General features: G+C 44.3%; 1 long non-coding RNA gene across 1 annotated transcript in view; it reads right to left on the reverse strand.

Annotated features, from left to right (window-relative positions):
• Nucleotides 1-15,010, reverse strand: part of LOC138510421 (uncharacterized) — a 232,916-nt gene that overhangs the window by 40,238 nt on the left and 177,668 nt on the right. Inside the window, exon 2 of the long non-coding RNA XR_011280382.1 lies at nt 11,808-11,941. This is a non-coding gene — a long non-coding RNA (uncharacterized lncRNA). The remainder of the gene's footprint in view (nt 1-11,807; nt 11,942-15,010) is intronic.

Consider the following 15,010-nt stretch of genomic DNA (forward strand, 5'->3'; position numbering starts at 1 on the left):
TTATAATGTCTGTCTAGGTTCCCCTGCCAGTGCCCTTCTTTCCGCCTTTGGGCACATATAACCCCTCTCCAGGTCTCTCTCACTTTCACCATTTTCACTCCTTTAGCTACAGGTATCATAACTCTCTTCAATGATCTTCTCTAATCAACCAATGTTTCTTGCATATTCTTTGCCCCTCTGGGCACCTCCCTCCCTTACTATCTTTGGACACCACTCTTTCACAAGTTAACAACAGCTCTAGTTCTCTTGGCTCCTCGGTTTGGTCTCCTGAGTCTCTCCTTCAGATCCCAGGAACCAGGGCTGTGATAACTCCATGTACATTTTGCTGACTTATGGGCTTTTGTGACGTGTTTTTCTCCCAACCTGGCTTAATCTAAAGCCTCATTTGGAGTGTGTATCTGTTTTTGTGCTCTGCCTTAAGATTCCTAATGACTTAAAGCAGGGGATAACCAAAGCTAAACTTAGCCTCCCAGAGAGGTGGTCTTTTCCTCCTGTGTAAAATTGTTCCACTGGGTGGAGTCTATGTTATCTTGCTGGGTCCTGTTCGACCCCTTCCTCCACCCATCAAACTGGAGGTTGCAGTTGTTTGTCTCAAAGCATTGAGTGCTCACATGACTCTCCCTTGTCCCCCTTTGTGTATGTGAGGAGGTGGGCATCTTTGGCCAGTGGATGGGCATGTCCCAGGTCTGTGGGCTGTAGTCAGCTTGAAACCAGTTCTGACAGCCATATGCACATCTCGAGCCTTGAAACACTTGTGTATAGGCGTGTTATAAATGCCATATCATATCATACCATATCATGCCTGTGTGGGAAGTTTAGATTTATTTCTTTGTGTGGGAGACCTTTCCAGGTCGACGTGGTATGCTAGGAGAGCTCTTAATCAGCCACCCCTCAGTTTGAATAAGGCTTTGTGTGTGATTGGGTGAGGTGTTCACTCACTGGATTCTAAAAGGGATAACAGCAGACCACCTTGCCCACTCACCTTGTCCTCAGCTGAATCTCTGAACCTGCACTCTGGAAAGACTGCTACTCAAGGAAGGACTGAATCTTTGCACCACCACACTTTGACATCCCAAACAACCCAACGGTGAAGCTCTGCCTCTCCAAACAAGACTAGAAGGAACATACTGCAGCACCCCGTTCCCCTGATCCAGTGGGGTAACTCGATCACAGCTTCTGCTTTAAGCCCTCATCTCCCAGAATCTCCTGGAAATGATTTAATTGCCAGACCCAGAAATGGGAGCCCATTTGCTGCTAGGATGCTTAAGACTCTCCAGAGCAAGCTTGACCAAGGATAGTATCTACAGGATCCCAGGCAAGCACTCTGATTTGATTGTGTCTCCCTTCACATGGGAACCTCCAGAGATTGTGCAGCCTCCATTCCAGTGACCACACTTCCCAAACTCCCATAGATGGCTCCGCTCAGGTGTCCTTTCATCAGCTGTTCTTCATCAACTGCTCTTCCTTAGGGTCTCCCAAGCCAACTCCATCCTCAGAGGTCTGATCTTGGGCCTCAGGAGGATGTGGGTGCTCTGCATCACTGACAACCACTGGCACTGGCCCTTTGTCTTTATTCTAGTCACTCTTTCCAAGGTTCTGGAAGTTCTTTCTGTGTTGGTGTATCATTGATGTAGCCCTCGGTGGTCGCTGAAGAAAATGCACAGCAATTGCCTCTGGAAACTACCAACTGCATGCTGCAGAACTACATACACAGTCCACGGGGAACTGCTCTCCTGAGCCCCTGGCACATCTGGTGGACATTTTCCTCAATTAATTCTTAACCAGGAAGGATAGCTTAGGGGTTAAACTCTGGTCTTGTAGACCACTGAGCAGCAGAATGTCAGTATCCAGTCCTGGTACAGTACGTAGAGTCTGGCATGAAGCAAAATATAACAAATAGGATTAATTGTAATGCCTGGCCCTTTTCTTCCTCTCCACCCACTCTTGAGAGACTCAATCCAATGGAACTCCTGGAGCTGCTCCTCTGGGGCATTTGTGCCCCAAGGCAACTTTCTCTCACCAAAGACTGCTTCTATTCACTATACTGGTCCCTCTTGGTCTCTGGGAACTTGCCTACCTGAATCTAAAAGCATTTATTTGACAGTTAAATGCTGTTTCTTCGTCAAGAAGGACATTTCTATTCACTCAGAAAGAAGACATATTTAAAAGTAATAATTACTTGCTACTTTGTGTTCTCTCTGTTTTGCAAAGTTTTACTTACTTGATAGTCTATTTCTGATCGGTTTACCTATTCTCGATAAAGTTTACATTTTTATATAACTATAGTGCATGGAACCCTCTGATGTTCCTTTTTCTCTCTCTCTCTCTCTCTCTCTCTCTCTCTCTCTCTCTCTCTCTCTCTCTCTCTCTCTCTCCCCAGGGAAAGAGCGCTACATAAATTACCCAATACAATACAATACAATATCCTCTGGATGAATGAGTCCCAAAAATAGACACATCATTACTAACCTAAAGCATTTCCTTTCTCATCTATCTTGTTAATACTGGAGCAGACACCAGAAATAATGACAGTCAAAGTGATTGAAGCAATTGTTTTGTAGAGGAGCAGCTCTGTTCATCTGCAGGAGATCCCGCCCCCCTACTTCCCGTGTATTGGAGACATGAAATCATGCCGTGCCTAACACCAGCCATAATACCAATACCTAGTGAGTGTTCGAAAGAAGATACCCATTGAGACAACCCTACCGAATGTATCCTCGACGTGATGATAACCTGCAGGAGGACAAATCTGAAGGAGTGTTAAAAGAAGTTTTCGAATGAAGTAATGACATCATAAAAAGTGTGCACGACATCTGAAGATACTGGCTAAAGATGATGTATAGATCCTGAAGAAACTAATGGTGAAATGAAGAATCAAGTGAATTTCCCAATATAGAAAAGGAAGATTACATGTTCACAAAGTGCTGCAGAAAAACAACTATTCAGTAAATGTACAGTTGCTGAAACGCAAGATAGATGAAGTCATCATAGAAGCTGGCTAGTGAATAGAATGCAGGTGAAGCCGCCATTATATAGAAACTGGGCATTGGTTTCATGAATTTAGTAGGCCAGAACCCTTGAAGTTGGAATAGAAAACTGTTGCAGCAAGAATAATAGGCTTGTGAAGCTGAGGGCAATGCTGCCTGGCCTGGAGTCAAGATTTAAGAAGCAAGGTCTTCTATCTATTCTGAAGAAGAATGAGTATGCAGGGGATGAACCTTCTCGCATTAAGGTGCAAGGTAGAACAAAAAGGATGCCAAACTTTAATTCATTTAGAGCATTTAAAAGCTGCCCAATGGACCAAATCATGGTCTCCCGTCACATGAACCAAGGATGGAAATAGATCTTGAAATTAAAGTCCCAGACACCATACCGAGTGCCCTCACTCCTGTGCATTCTCAAAGACAAGGATATTCTGCAAGGCCAAGTACAAAGACAATGGGCCACATTACACGGTAGGCGGTAAACCATGGTGCTATTAGCACCATGGTTGCCGCCGGTACCATACCGGTACCACCATGGAGAAAAGGGGAATTACCATCCCATTCCAAGGTTGGCGGGGCGGTAATTCCCCCTTTCTCCATGGCCCTTCCCCAGTCCCATTTTTGCCCCATAGGGCATAATGGGAATGGGGAAGGAGCTAATTACGGTACCGCAAATTGCGGCACCGTAATTAGCAGCAAGGTCCCTTTGCGGGTCCCAACTTTAACGGCTGGTCTACACCAGCCGTTAAGGTCGGGTCCCGCAAAGGGACCTTGTAGTAAGGCGGTACGGCGGTAAGGATTAACGGTCACTGGTACCCTTACCAGTGACCGTTAACCCTTACCGCCTTCCGTGTAATGAGGCCCAATTTCATGGCAAAAGGCATGGGTGATGAGAGATGTTGGGCTAATTGAGTGGTGAGGTAGCTTCATGTCCTACCTCCCTGCACCTGGGTCTTGGCTTATATGCTGCTAAATTAATCGAATGTTCCAGACATGGAACACGCATATCAACCAATTATATTAGTCCATATAACAAAGGACCAATGAGAAACTGTGTATCTAATGTTTCTGAAATGACATGTTTTTTAGAGGTAGGCACAAGTTGTCCACTTGATAATGTGTCCAATAACAATCCTAGCTCCTATAGAAATGTATACCTAGATGTCTCCCCTAACCAATCATGACCCCCTTTTTTCACTATTGCCACGTAGTATGATGTCACACTGACATTTATTTCATATAAAATACATATTTTTTGTTGAGATCATTGAGAGACTGAGCTTACGTCGGTTGATGTTCTTTGTAACCTCCCTGTTTTAGATAATTGTTAATAAAACAGTACTTTGCCATCTTCCTGAGTTGGTACCTTTATTTGGATTCAGAATGATTCTGGTGTGATCCCATCCATTACCTACACACATTCCTAAAGGGCCATATGCTCAGTTTCCGACCTGCTGATCCGTTGTGACCCCTAACCAATTCACACTGTTTCAGCCAATACACTGCACATATTGTTTCCAGACCATAACATCTGGGTATGCCGGTGGCATAACACTGACCTTCGAATGACACTGCAGCACAGTAGGATTCCCAACCCGATCTGCTGGTATCAGGTTTGATGACAAGATCTGAGGCTGAGACAAAGATGGCATGTCTATTCCATGCTTCGTGTGATCTAACCATCAATGAAGGTCTACTATGTTCATCAGAACTAGCTGGTTGTAAGTACGGCATCGGCACATTTTTTATCTCTGGAGCACCCTGTAGTGCAAGTGCCCCCATAAAATAGCTTTTATTGAAGGGGCTTACTGTCACAACAGCCTGGTGTCTTAGCTAGGGAACACTTCAGTCTTGGGGAAGGCCACTCGGAATTCCTTTTCATATCCTGAACCTTCATGTTTGGCATTTGAAGTGTAGCATCTACTAAATGCATCTGGATCCCTAAGAATTTCAAGTTCTGTTTTACCCCCAGCTCAGATTTCTGCCAGTAAATAATAAAACCTACGTTTTGCAGGAGGGTGATCGTCATCCCCATACAAGAGTCATAAAGATCAGGCCTTCTAAACAAATAATCAACAGCACACCTCAAGCCCTGAGAGCCACCACAACTGGTTTCGTTAGCTTTGTGAAGCACCTAGGGGCAGATGATAAGCTGAAAGGCTGACTCACAAAATGGCAATTCCGACACTTGATCTTCCCAGCAAAACTGTTGAAATCTCCTGAGTAAGCAGTACATTGGAAAGGTCAAGTAGGTAGGCAACCTTCAAATCTAGGTGAACAAGCAAAACACCTTCTTGTAACATATCTCAAAGCACATAGTTGACTTCCATTTTGAAATGTAGATACACCAACCAACTACTGAAGATCCGCACACATATTGCTGGCCTTTCTTTCCCTTACCTGTGAATAAGGAATACATTTCTAAAAGAAACCGGATATAGAGAGCTCCAATCACAATCTCTCACTTGTGAGCATGGTCCACCACCTCCCTGTCCATAATGCTTTCTTCCTGGAAGACCTGTACAGGAGGAGGGGGGCTCCATTGCGTGGTGCTTACATAAGACTAAAGTTGAATATCCAAACTAGTAATACCAGGCAATGTCTGAAATGTTTTTAGTTATGAATAAAGTTGGCTGTCTGGTCCTCCATTATCTTAGATTATGAGGGAATTGCACTCAAAAGTATTTCCCAAAATACATCCTCATCCTCTTTCTGAAAACATTCCTGGGGTCACAATTCCCAGGAACCTACCTACCACTCCACTGGATTGGAATGTGTTGTCTTTATCATGGAATTGACTAGAGGTGCTGGAGCCTCCTGCAATCCCTGCTGTCGTGCAGCCTGCCACAACACTGCAGGGCCCGTTGCAAGGGAAAGACTGTCTGTGGCACGGCTCCTGCGTGAGTAATTCGGAGTACAGGAGGAATGTTGGGACGTGAGGAAGGAAAAAGCTCAATTCTCAGCTGTGCACAGCTGTGTTTGTCATACCACAGGTGCAAGGGATAGAATGAATTGAAAAACGTGTTAGAAAATGTGCAGATTGTAGGCAAACGAATATCATTTTCAGATAACATATAATAAAGGTTAAACAAAAAATGGGTAATTCTCCACTAGAACACAAGGGATAGAGCACCAAAATAGTGTGCTTATTTGTTGAAAAAGCATAAAAGTAAAAGGCAGCCACTATAGCAGGAAGTGAGGTCATGAGGGGAGGGCCTCATTACGAGTTTGGTGGTAATTCACCAGTAAATCTTGCAAATTAACAGCAAATGCGATTACCATTACAGACACTTGGTCCCGCAGATTAACGGCAGGATTACAGGTGGTGGTAAAGTGGTGTTGATCCATTTTACCACCTAATTCCGTCGGTTCTAATTCTGACGCTTTTGCTGATTGTGGTAGTAAGGTGGAGGATTTACCTACAGATTTTACCAGCAAACTTGTAGGACACTGGTGCTGTAATGTGGTGGTAGTGAAGTGGTAACAGAATTACCTCTGAGTGACCACTGTTTTTGCAAAACTGCCGTGCTCCTAATGAAACCCATGTCTTCTGGACTGGCTATGAGGTCATGTAATGTTAAAATTACAAAACATTTCCAGAAACTACTAAACGTTTGTAGGGTTGCTGGGATTGTTATTTTATTCTGAAGTGTGTGCTTGCTGTTGAAAGAAAAGAAAGTAAAGTATCTTTATGAGTCACCAGCTCTTGCTGTAGAATAATGTTTCTAGCCTCTGTACAAACCCTCACACATGTCACTGTATCAGAACCAAACATAAGACAAAGGTTGTTCCTGGAACACTTACATCGATTTCCACAATTTTGATTATTTACTAGCATTAAATGCACATTTTCAATAGTAAGTAAAGATTCTCTATTTCTTTGTAACGTATGTAATGTTATTTAAGCATGTTTCTTTCTTTTCAATGTAACACACACTAAAACAATTATGTTCACATAATTCATCATTCAGAGAATTCATATATTTCCACAAGAGCAATCTACACATATAACAAACTGACAACGTGAGCCAAATGCCTAACTAAGGTGCAGACATGTTCTAAAAGTGATAGGTGCAAAGTAAAGTGTTTATATACCAAAAAATGCCTTTTATTAAAGGAATGTCTTTGTAGGATTCAACTAGAATCCTACCGGGCCTGTAATTTCCAATCTACAATTCCTGATAAGTCAGAGTCTACGTCGTTGGTGGCAGTATATGAAAACCAATGTGTCTGTCTGCCACGCTGCTTGCTCTATGTTTCGCTTGTACTAGGTCACCGCCTTCTTCAGAACCGCATATGGACCCATTTGCATCTGTCCCACTATGTGTAACGTCCAACACATTTGACTGTCAAATGGACTTAGCTTGAAGTGAATCCATCCTGCATTCAGGTCTTGATGATCTAAACTGATGGCTCAAAGGATCCTCAGTGTTGTTGAGGTGGAGCCTGCATTACTGAAGTATTGCACCAAGTGCTCTAGAAAATGGGCACCTATGGAGCTGCAAGTACTTTGATTCACTCTCCAGTGAACCCACCTATTGGTGGGTAGATGCTGTTGTGTGCCTTAGTCATGCGTCTGACCCCGAGTCACAGTGGAGTAAATAGACTTATTCTCCTAGGTCCATTATTGTGTGCTTTAGTCAGCCCTGACGCTGCTGAATTATATATGCCTTGTCCGCTGCTGTTTTTGTGTAGGGTTCGGCATGGCGTATTGATCACATGATTGCCGGCAGTCAGGAGGAAAGACTATTCAAGCTCCGCTGAGGTGTTCTCAGTCTTTCTTCCTGCTCAAGCTGGTCCTTCTAGTACATAGTGCATAGACTGTATCAGAACTAACCAGCTACAATATGTAAATACATGTACCATAATCTCTCTAACTATTCTTTTCCAGTTACATCTAGTTACCAATGAGGTGGTGGCGGTTCCAGAGGTAATGCCTCTGGATAGTTCTTACAAGCTCTGGATCAGATTCAGAGCCCATAGGAGTTTCAGCACACCTGATGCTGAACGGTGCTGGCACATCATTCAGCACACACATTGGTGTGGGCCTCTACAGCTACTCTTTATGCCCTGTCCTGATCATAAAACTGTGTTGTTGCACCTGCCATGCTGTTGGATATGAGGGTGCTTCAACCACTGCCCTGTCCTCCTCTTGGAGTAGTTTCCTGAAAGATCCAGAGTTTACCTAACAGCAGAATTGGGCATGTTTCTCCCCATCTGACTGGTAATCATGTTTAACTGGTCAACAACTACTGTTAGGTAGGTCACACTGGTAGACCTGCTTTCTGTTCGAAAGGACACAGACATTTCCTGCTCCTCAAAAAGGTTTCAACCACAGGAACAAGGTTTGTTGACTATTGAAGTCTGCCAATGCAACTTCAGGGGTGGGCATTTTCACAAAACAAAATGTCACTAGTTGCTGATCATATAAATTAATTAAAAAGAGTATATAAACGGATAACTTGAACAAGCCCTTTTTCTTTGGTTGATTCATGTAAATGCTTGGTTTTCTTTGACTCAACCTGCCTTTTATGTGTATGAAGACATTTTGGGCCACATCAGGGGTTGGGTGGAGCGGTAAAAAATGTGGCGGTAACACTATTACTGGCGCATTACCACTCCGCCCAATCCAGAATTTGGGGGAAACTCAGAGGATTCACCTCCAGCTCTGAGCTGTTGGTGAATGCGCCGACTTTCTGACTATTTTCGGCGCAATTACCACTGAGAAATTACCGCTGTGGTACTTGTACCAACAATGCCCCATTGAGTCCTATGGTCTCCAAATAAATGGGGACTTACACCGCCAGCACAACTTGTGATCGATGCTAATACTGCTGGACCAAGTTGCGGTGACGGTAATTGCGTTGAGCAGTATGCCGGCAGATTTACCACCGGGATGCTGGCCAACTTCTGATAGAGCCCATTGTTGGAAGTTGTTTGGGAGAGGAGAGCTTGCTTTTTTTATGCAGATCTACGAATTCTCTAAAAATAAAAAACATAGGTGCATGTTCAATAAAAAACAAAAAGAAACATCTTTTTTGATGGATTGAGTTTCATGAAACCTCTTATTATGGAGGCAGTTCTAAGTGGAGGGCGCTGGATGTCCAGTGGGGGAACACAAGTGCGTGCAGGCATCATCAGTCCCTCTGTGGCTGGTGGTAGCTGGTAAGGCGCAGAGGCTCGAGGTTAAGGGGGTTGCTGGGGCTGTGGGGCATGATGAGGGAACACGGTATTAGTGGGTAGGAGGCAGAGCAAATCAGAAAAGAATGTCTCAGGAGGATTTTTTTTTAAATTATAAAGGACAAGATATCGTGCTTCTTTGATGGAGACAGGCTAAGGGCAGGGGACAGAGTCGATCTGGAAGAGCTGTTCGGGGGGCGTGCACCCAAAACTACAGCTGCATCACAGATTCAAAGATAAATAAGGGGGTAACCATTAAAGGAGTGAACGGGGAACAGAAGGGTGCGGGAATTGAATCGAGAGAAGAGCTAGTTGATTTTAGTAAGAAGTGGGTTTTCACTGAACTTTTGGAAACCATTCTCAAGGTGCAGCAGAAGAGTTCCCTGGTTCGAGCCTCAAAACTTCTGCATCAGGCAAAGCACCATACACACGAAGATGATGGCAGGCAGAGGCGTTGCTAGGGCGGGGCTTAGGATGCTATAGCGCCGGGTCTTTTGGTTGTAGCCCCGGATAGAATCTCGGGGTCTTCAGCCAAAAGGCTAGCTAGCCCCGCGTCCTGACATTCCCGACATTAGTGTAGCCCCGGATCTTTTCCAGACCTAGCAACACCCCTGATGGAAGGCCTCTTCTGCTGCTCCCATTTCCTATTGTATTGTTCTATGACCCAGAAAGCGTGCAATGATATTACATTCCTGGAATTAACTATTAGTATTGCATAATTACACACTCAGGATTTGTTTTAATCATTAGCAGCTTATTGTTTATTCGATTAAGTATTGGCGTGTTTAGCTCTCCAAGCCACTAAAATGTGCATCCTTCTCATTTTAATGGCATCGTTAAGTAGAGGCATATATTGATTATTCATTGATTCAGACAATAATCACCTATTCTGGGGGCTTCACAGACTGGTAATGGCCTAGGGCTCCAGTTAAAGGCTGAAGCCTATATGTTATAGGTCCTTAACGTGACAAAGACACCCTCACCTAACACGGCCATCATGGAAATGGAGGGCGGGACATGTGGTCAGGCAAGGCACGGCAGTGCCACAACAGTGAGATGTAAGTGTGGTCTGGGCCAGGGGGGGTAAGTACTGGGAGACAGAGAGACGAGGAAAGCGGACACAGGGAGGTAAGATGGCTGGTGGCTGCGTTCAGCTTGTGGCTTGCTCCAAACCCAAGTTCTATTGGGAGATTCAGCTGGGTTGAGAGCAACCTAATTGGCTGACGCACCCACTGAAGGGTGCTGAGAATGCATATTGGGGCTGATTGTGAGCTTGGTGGTATCTCAGCGGTAAATCCACTGAGATACCACCAAACTGTAATACCGTTACCGCCACCTAGTCTGGTACAATTGGTGGTGGCAGTGTTAGTCCCCATTTATTTGAAGTTCATTGGATTCCATGTGGCATTTTGGCGGAATTGGGAGGAAAGTTGGCAGATTTACATCTAGCTCATAGCTGGAGCTGAATAGACCATCTTTCTGCCCAGCTCATAGTTGGGCAGTGCAGTAATGTGGTGGTATATGGTAATACCCCCCATTTCACCCACGCCACCCAACTCGTGATGAGCCCCAATGTTGCTCTTGAGACATTGGGCTGGACTTGCCCATTGAACAAAGTCTCAATCAACAGCAATACATACCACTTCAAGGTGTAATGGCCAATGGAAAGTTTCCTGGCTCTCTACTTGCGACCAGCTGAACCTGTTTAAAAAATAAATAAATAAACCTCACTGGAAACCAAGAGGATGCTTTTACAAAGCTTGTGCAGGGATTCCGAATCCTTTAATAAGGGCATATAGCACTGTGCACTGATGATATCAATAATAATAGATCAGCTACAGTGGGTGGATTCGGTTTGCTTCAACAAAATTCTGGATTAACCATTAATTAGCATTGATGGATACCGAAAATATGAGATTTGGGTGCTGCGAAAAACAAAAAGTAAATTCCACTTGGTATATTGCTTTAAAGACCCAGGTGATTTGTCAGAAACAAAAAACGGTTATGAATGAACGAGGCACAGCACAGCAATGTGAAATCCAGAGAAATAAGACCAGCTTTAAGAAAATTTAACATGGACATTTGGTAGCATGTTTTACAAAACGATGGCCCTGTTCTTTTTAGTCTGTATCCTTCATCATTCATTTCCTTGTATGTTTTATGTGCCGAAAATATGCTGAAATAAAAAGATTGGCACGTGCGTTGAACTCCCGAATTCCCCATGATAACCTTGGGTGCAGCAGGCTGGTAGGGAAGGGCTTGGGCCGACTATTACTTGATGTGGCTATCCGAGGGAGGACGAGATCCGATCCTGCAGGCCCATTACTCCCCAAGGTGCACATCATTTCCCTGGCTCTGCCCAGCGGGCCATTGCCCCAAGAGGGAGCCATTCACTGAAAGCATTAGCACCTCTCCAAACCGCCTACCGGCAATAGCAGTGGGGCACGCTACGCAGAAAACCTTTCAAATGAGGACACCCAAACGTCAACTTAACTCTAGAACAAGCAGAAGCACTTGAATGCTCCGCAAAATAAATTCACACGAAGATGTTCCTGCGTGGAAATTGGTGAATCCTGCATAGGCTGAATGGCGCGGAGCTGCGAATGTGCCCGAAGCAGCAGAAAGATGTGCACGAACACTTACCTGATAGAGTGACGTTTGACCGCATGTAGTCAGGAGCAGCGGGGAGATCCAGCCAGGCTTCCATCATGGTGCACCATGCATGGCACCACTACTGCTCAGAGGAATTCCATGATGGTTTGGCCTGCTCTGGACACCTTGAAAAAATACAGATCTGCATCAAAGCCAATAGAATCGACAAGCCCGTAAACAATACTGCACTCCACCTAATAGCAATTGAATTAAGAATCCCACACAGTATAACCAACCTCAAGGGAAAAACAGAGAGATCAGCAACACCCAATCATGGACTGTATTAGAACCTTCAGAAGAGTGTGTTGGGTCTACAATGGGCTGCGTCCGCTTGCTCGGTATCCCGCACCTGGAGGAGGCCGACGTACGTGCTTAATTTCTCTATACTTAGCATTAACAATTGGTGCATGAACTATTGAAGCTAACAAACTGGTGGTGATATCATTTGTAAATAAAGAAAACAATAAGCGTCACAGTAAATACTCCTAGTGCACTCCTTTGGTTACTCTAAAGGTGATACGGCCTCATTACAAGTTTGGTCGTAATTAGGCAGTAAAGCCACTGAATTACCGCCAAAATAGATTACAGTTACCGCTACTTGATATGATATGATATGATATGGCATTTATAACGCGCCTATACACAAGTGTTTCAAGGCGCGACGAGGCAAGGGGAGGGGGAAAACAGTGGAAGACAGACAACGATCCTACTAGGCCAGGTATCATTCAGATCGCGCAAGTGCGAGCGAAGGGAAAAGGGAAGAGTGCCAGGGGAAGGGAAAGGGGAAAGTGCAGTACATGGAGTAGAAGTATAAATACGCTAAATAAGACAGCCTGATGGTGGCAAGTGCAAGATAAGAGCAGACATAAGTGCTGGGAGGAGGGCTGTAGGGATACAGAACCAGTCCCTAAGTGCAGGGGGTTGCCAGGGAGGCAGGGCAGGTGTGCAACAGGTGGGACCTGGCCCCAAGATCAGAAGGGGTGGCCAGGTAACCAGTGCATAATCAGCAGGGAATTTCAGCAGGGGAGAGAGGCAGAGAAAGCAGAAGCAAAGAGGAAGGTTTTGAGGTGTTTCCAGAACCGGAGATGGTTCTCCTCAAATTTCAGGGAGGCAGGAAGGCTGTTCCAGATGGAGGATCCTGCCGAAGAGAGAGATCGACCACCAACTCCTTGCTTGGAGAAACGGCTAACGCTGAGAGAGTTGGAGGCAGATGCGCGAAGAGCCCGAGAAGGAAGATATTTAGGAAGAGAGAGTAGAAGGTAATGCGGACCCAGGGTAATGGCTTGTGGATAATGCAGAGGATTTTGAACTTAATCCTTGCAGCCACTGTGTCCTGTGGCTTTATCACGGGACAATAAGTGGTGGTAGAGCAGTGTTAATCCCATTTTTGGAGTCCATATGACTACATAGGGTTTTCAGTGGAATTACTGTGAGCAGTAATTCCTCTGCGTTAATTCCACCAATTTCTTTTTACCTTAAGGTGAAGGATTTGAAATCCTCCACCTTAAGGTCACACATATAATTCAGTGGTGGGGGAAAATGACAGTAATTCAGTTACCACCAAAATAAATGGTGTTAACAGAATGACCACCCATTTTATTCCCCATCGCCGAATTTGTAATGAGGCCCATCGTCTTTTTACCCCTTGACCCCACCTAAATATTGTGTTATGTTAGTGAAGAGATGTAATCGCGATAAGCACCTGGGGTTATGCATCCTGAGTTGCAAGTGTTTCTCACAGGAGGTTGCAATTAACATTATCAAATGCCGCCTTTCAATGCACACGTATCCGTATACATATATACCCGTAAATATGTGGGTGTAATTTTCTGAGCAACTTATTTCTGAATAATCATTCTGGAAGCCTGCTCAGTTGTTGCCACCCCTTTACGGAAACCTGTCACCACATGACTCAATCCATTTTTTTCAACAGCCCTTTAGCTGGTCCATCCAGAATCTTGCTGCAGTCCTCGTCCAAGCCCTCGAGCACAGAGAGCAGACGATAATGTGCTGCATTAATATGGTCGCCTTTTAAAAAAATGGGTACAATTGTTGCAATTTGTCACATTCTGGAGGGATTGTTAGCTACCCTGATGGAAGTAAACAATGTTGTTAGACCAGAAATTCATATTGATGGCTCAGATATGAATAATTCAATTGATAGGACCCAGGACTTCCCCACTATTTTTGGTGGGGATGTGCATACCCCCCTCAGTTGGAAAAGTAAATCTGCTGCTCTTCCACATCACCTGCTTTATTATCAATCAAGGGCACCATGGAGGGCACACTACTACTGCGATCATTATATAAGGCCTCACAATGCTTAAACCAAACACATTCAGGAATGAGCATTGTATGTGTCAATGATGAGTCAAAACCAGCACAGTCATTTTCTAAATGTCCCCCTCTTTGGGTTCTCTTGCTGCCTTCTCTAGCTGATCCCACCTCATAGCCATAGCATCCGTTTTCTTTCATTGTAGGAATGCCTTTGAATCTAACCTAAGTTGTATTACTACAACAGATTTTTTTCTACCTTATTGCGATTTAGCGCCAAGAAGAGATCACGCTTATCTTTTCTACACACCCCATAGTACCCCGACCAAATAACTCTTGGTTGATATTTCTGAAAAATAAAAGGCCGAAAAATAAAAGGCCATATCGATTCTACCAGAGTGTCATAGAACACCAGGCGGTCCATATTGCCGAGCACTCTTCAACCAAATGCTTACGTAACAATGAAAAAATTGCATTACAAATTATAGGGGATAAAAGTTCAAAATCACTCTGATCCAATTTTAGGTTGCACAAATTAGAACTATTCTGTGTATGTGAACTAACTTCCAGAGAATATAACCCACAAGCATAGACATATCTACACATCTACATTCAAAGTTAATACCAATGGGTCATGATCACTTTCCCCAGGTGGACAGACACAAAATGTTCTCACTTTTGCCCAATGTGACATATATATTAGGATGTAATCTATATGGATGGTGATGCTACAGCACAAGCGCTCTCCCTTTCAGCTCGATGGACAAACGGCCTGGCCTTAAATCATCTTGCCAATGTAAGAGGAACTCTTTCTCTTGTAATGGCTGCAATTGATCTATTCACGGTATTTCCGTTCCAACATTTCCTGTTGTTCTGCCACCCAACGACGTGCCTCCTACCAGCCATATTGCCTTGTTCGG

This window comes from Ambystoma mexicanum, chromosome 6p (assembly GCF_040938575.1).
Source record: "Ambystoma mexicanum isolate Mex_15411 chromosome 6p, UKY_AmexF1_1, whole genome shotgun sequence".
NCBI classification, from domain to species: domain Eukaryota; kingdom Metazoa; phylum Chordata; class Amphibia; order Caudata; family Ambystomatidae; genus Ambystoma; species Ambystoma mexicanum.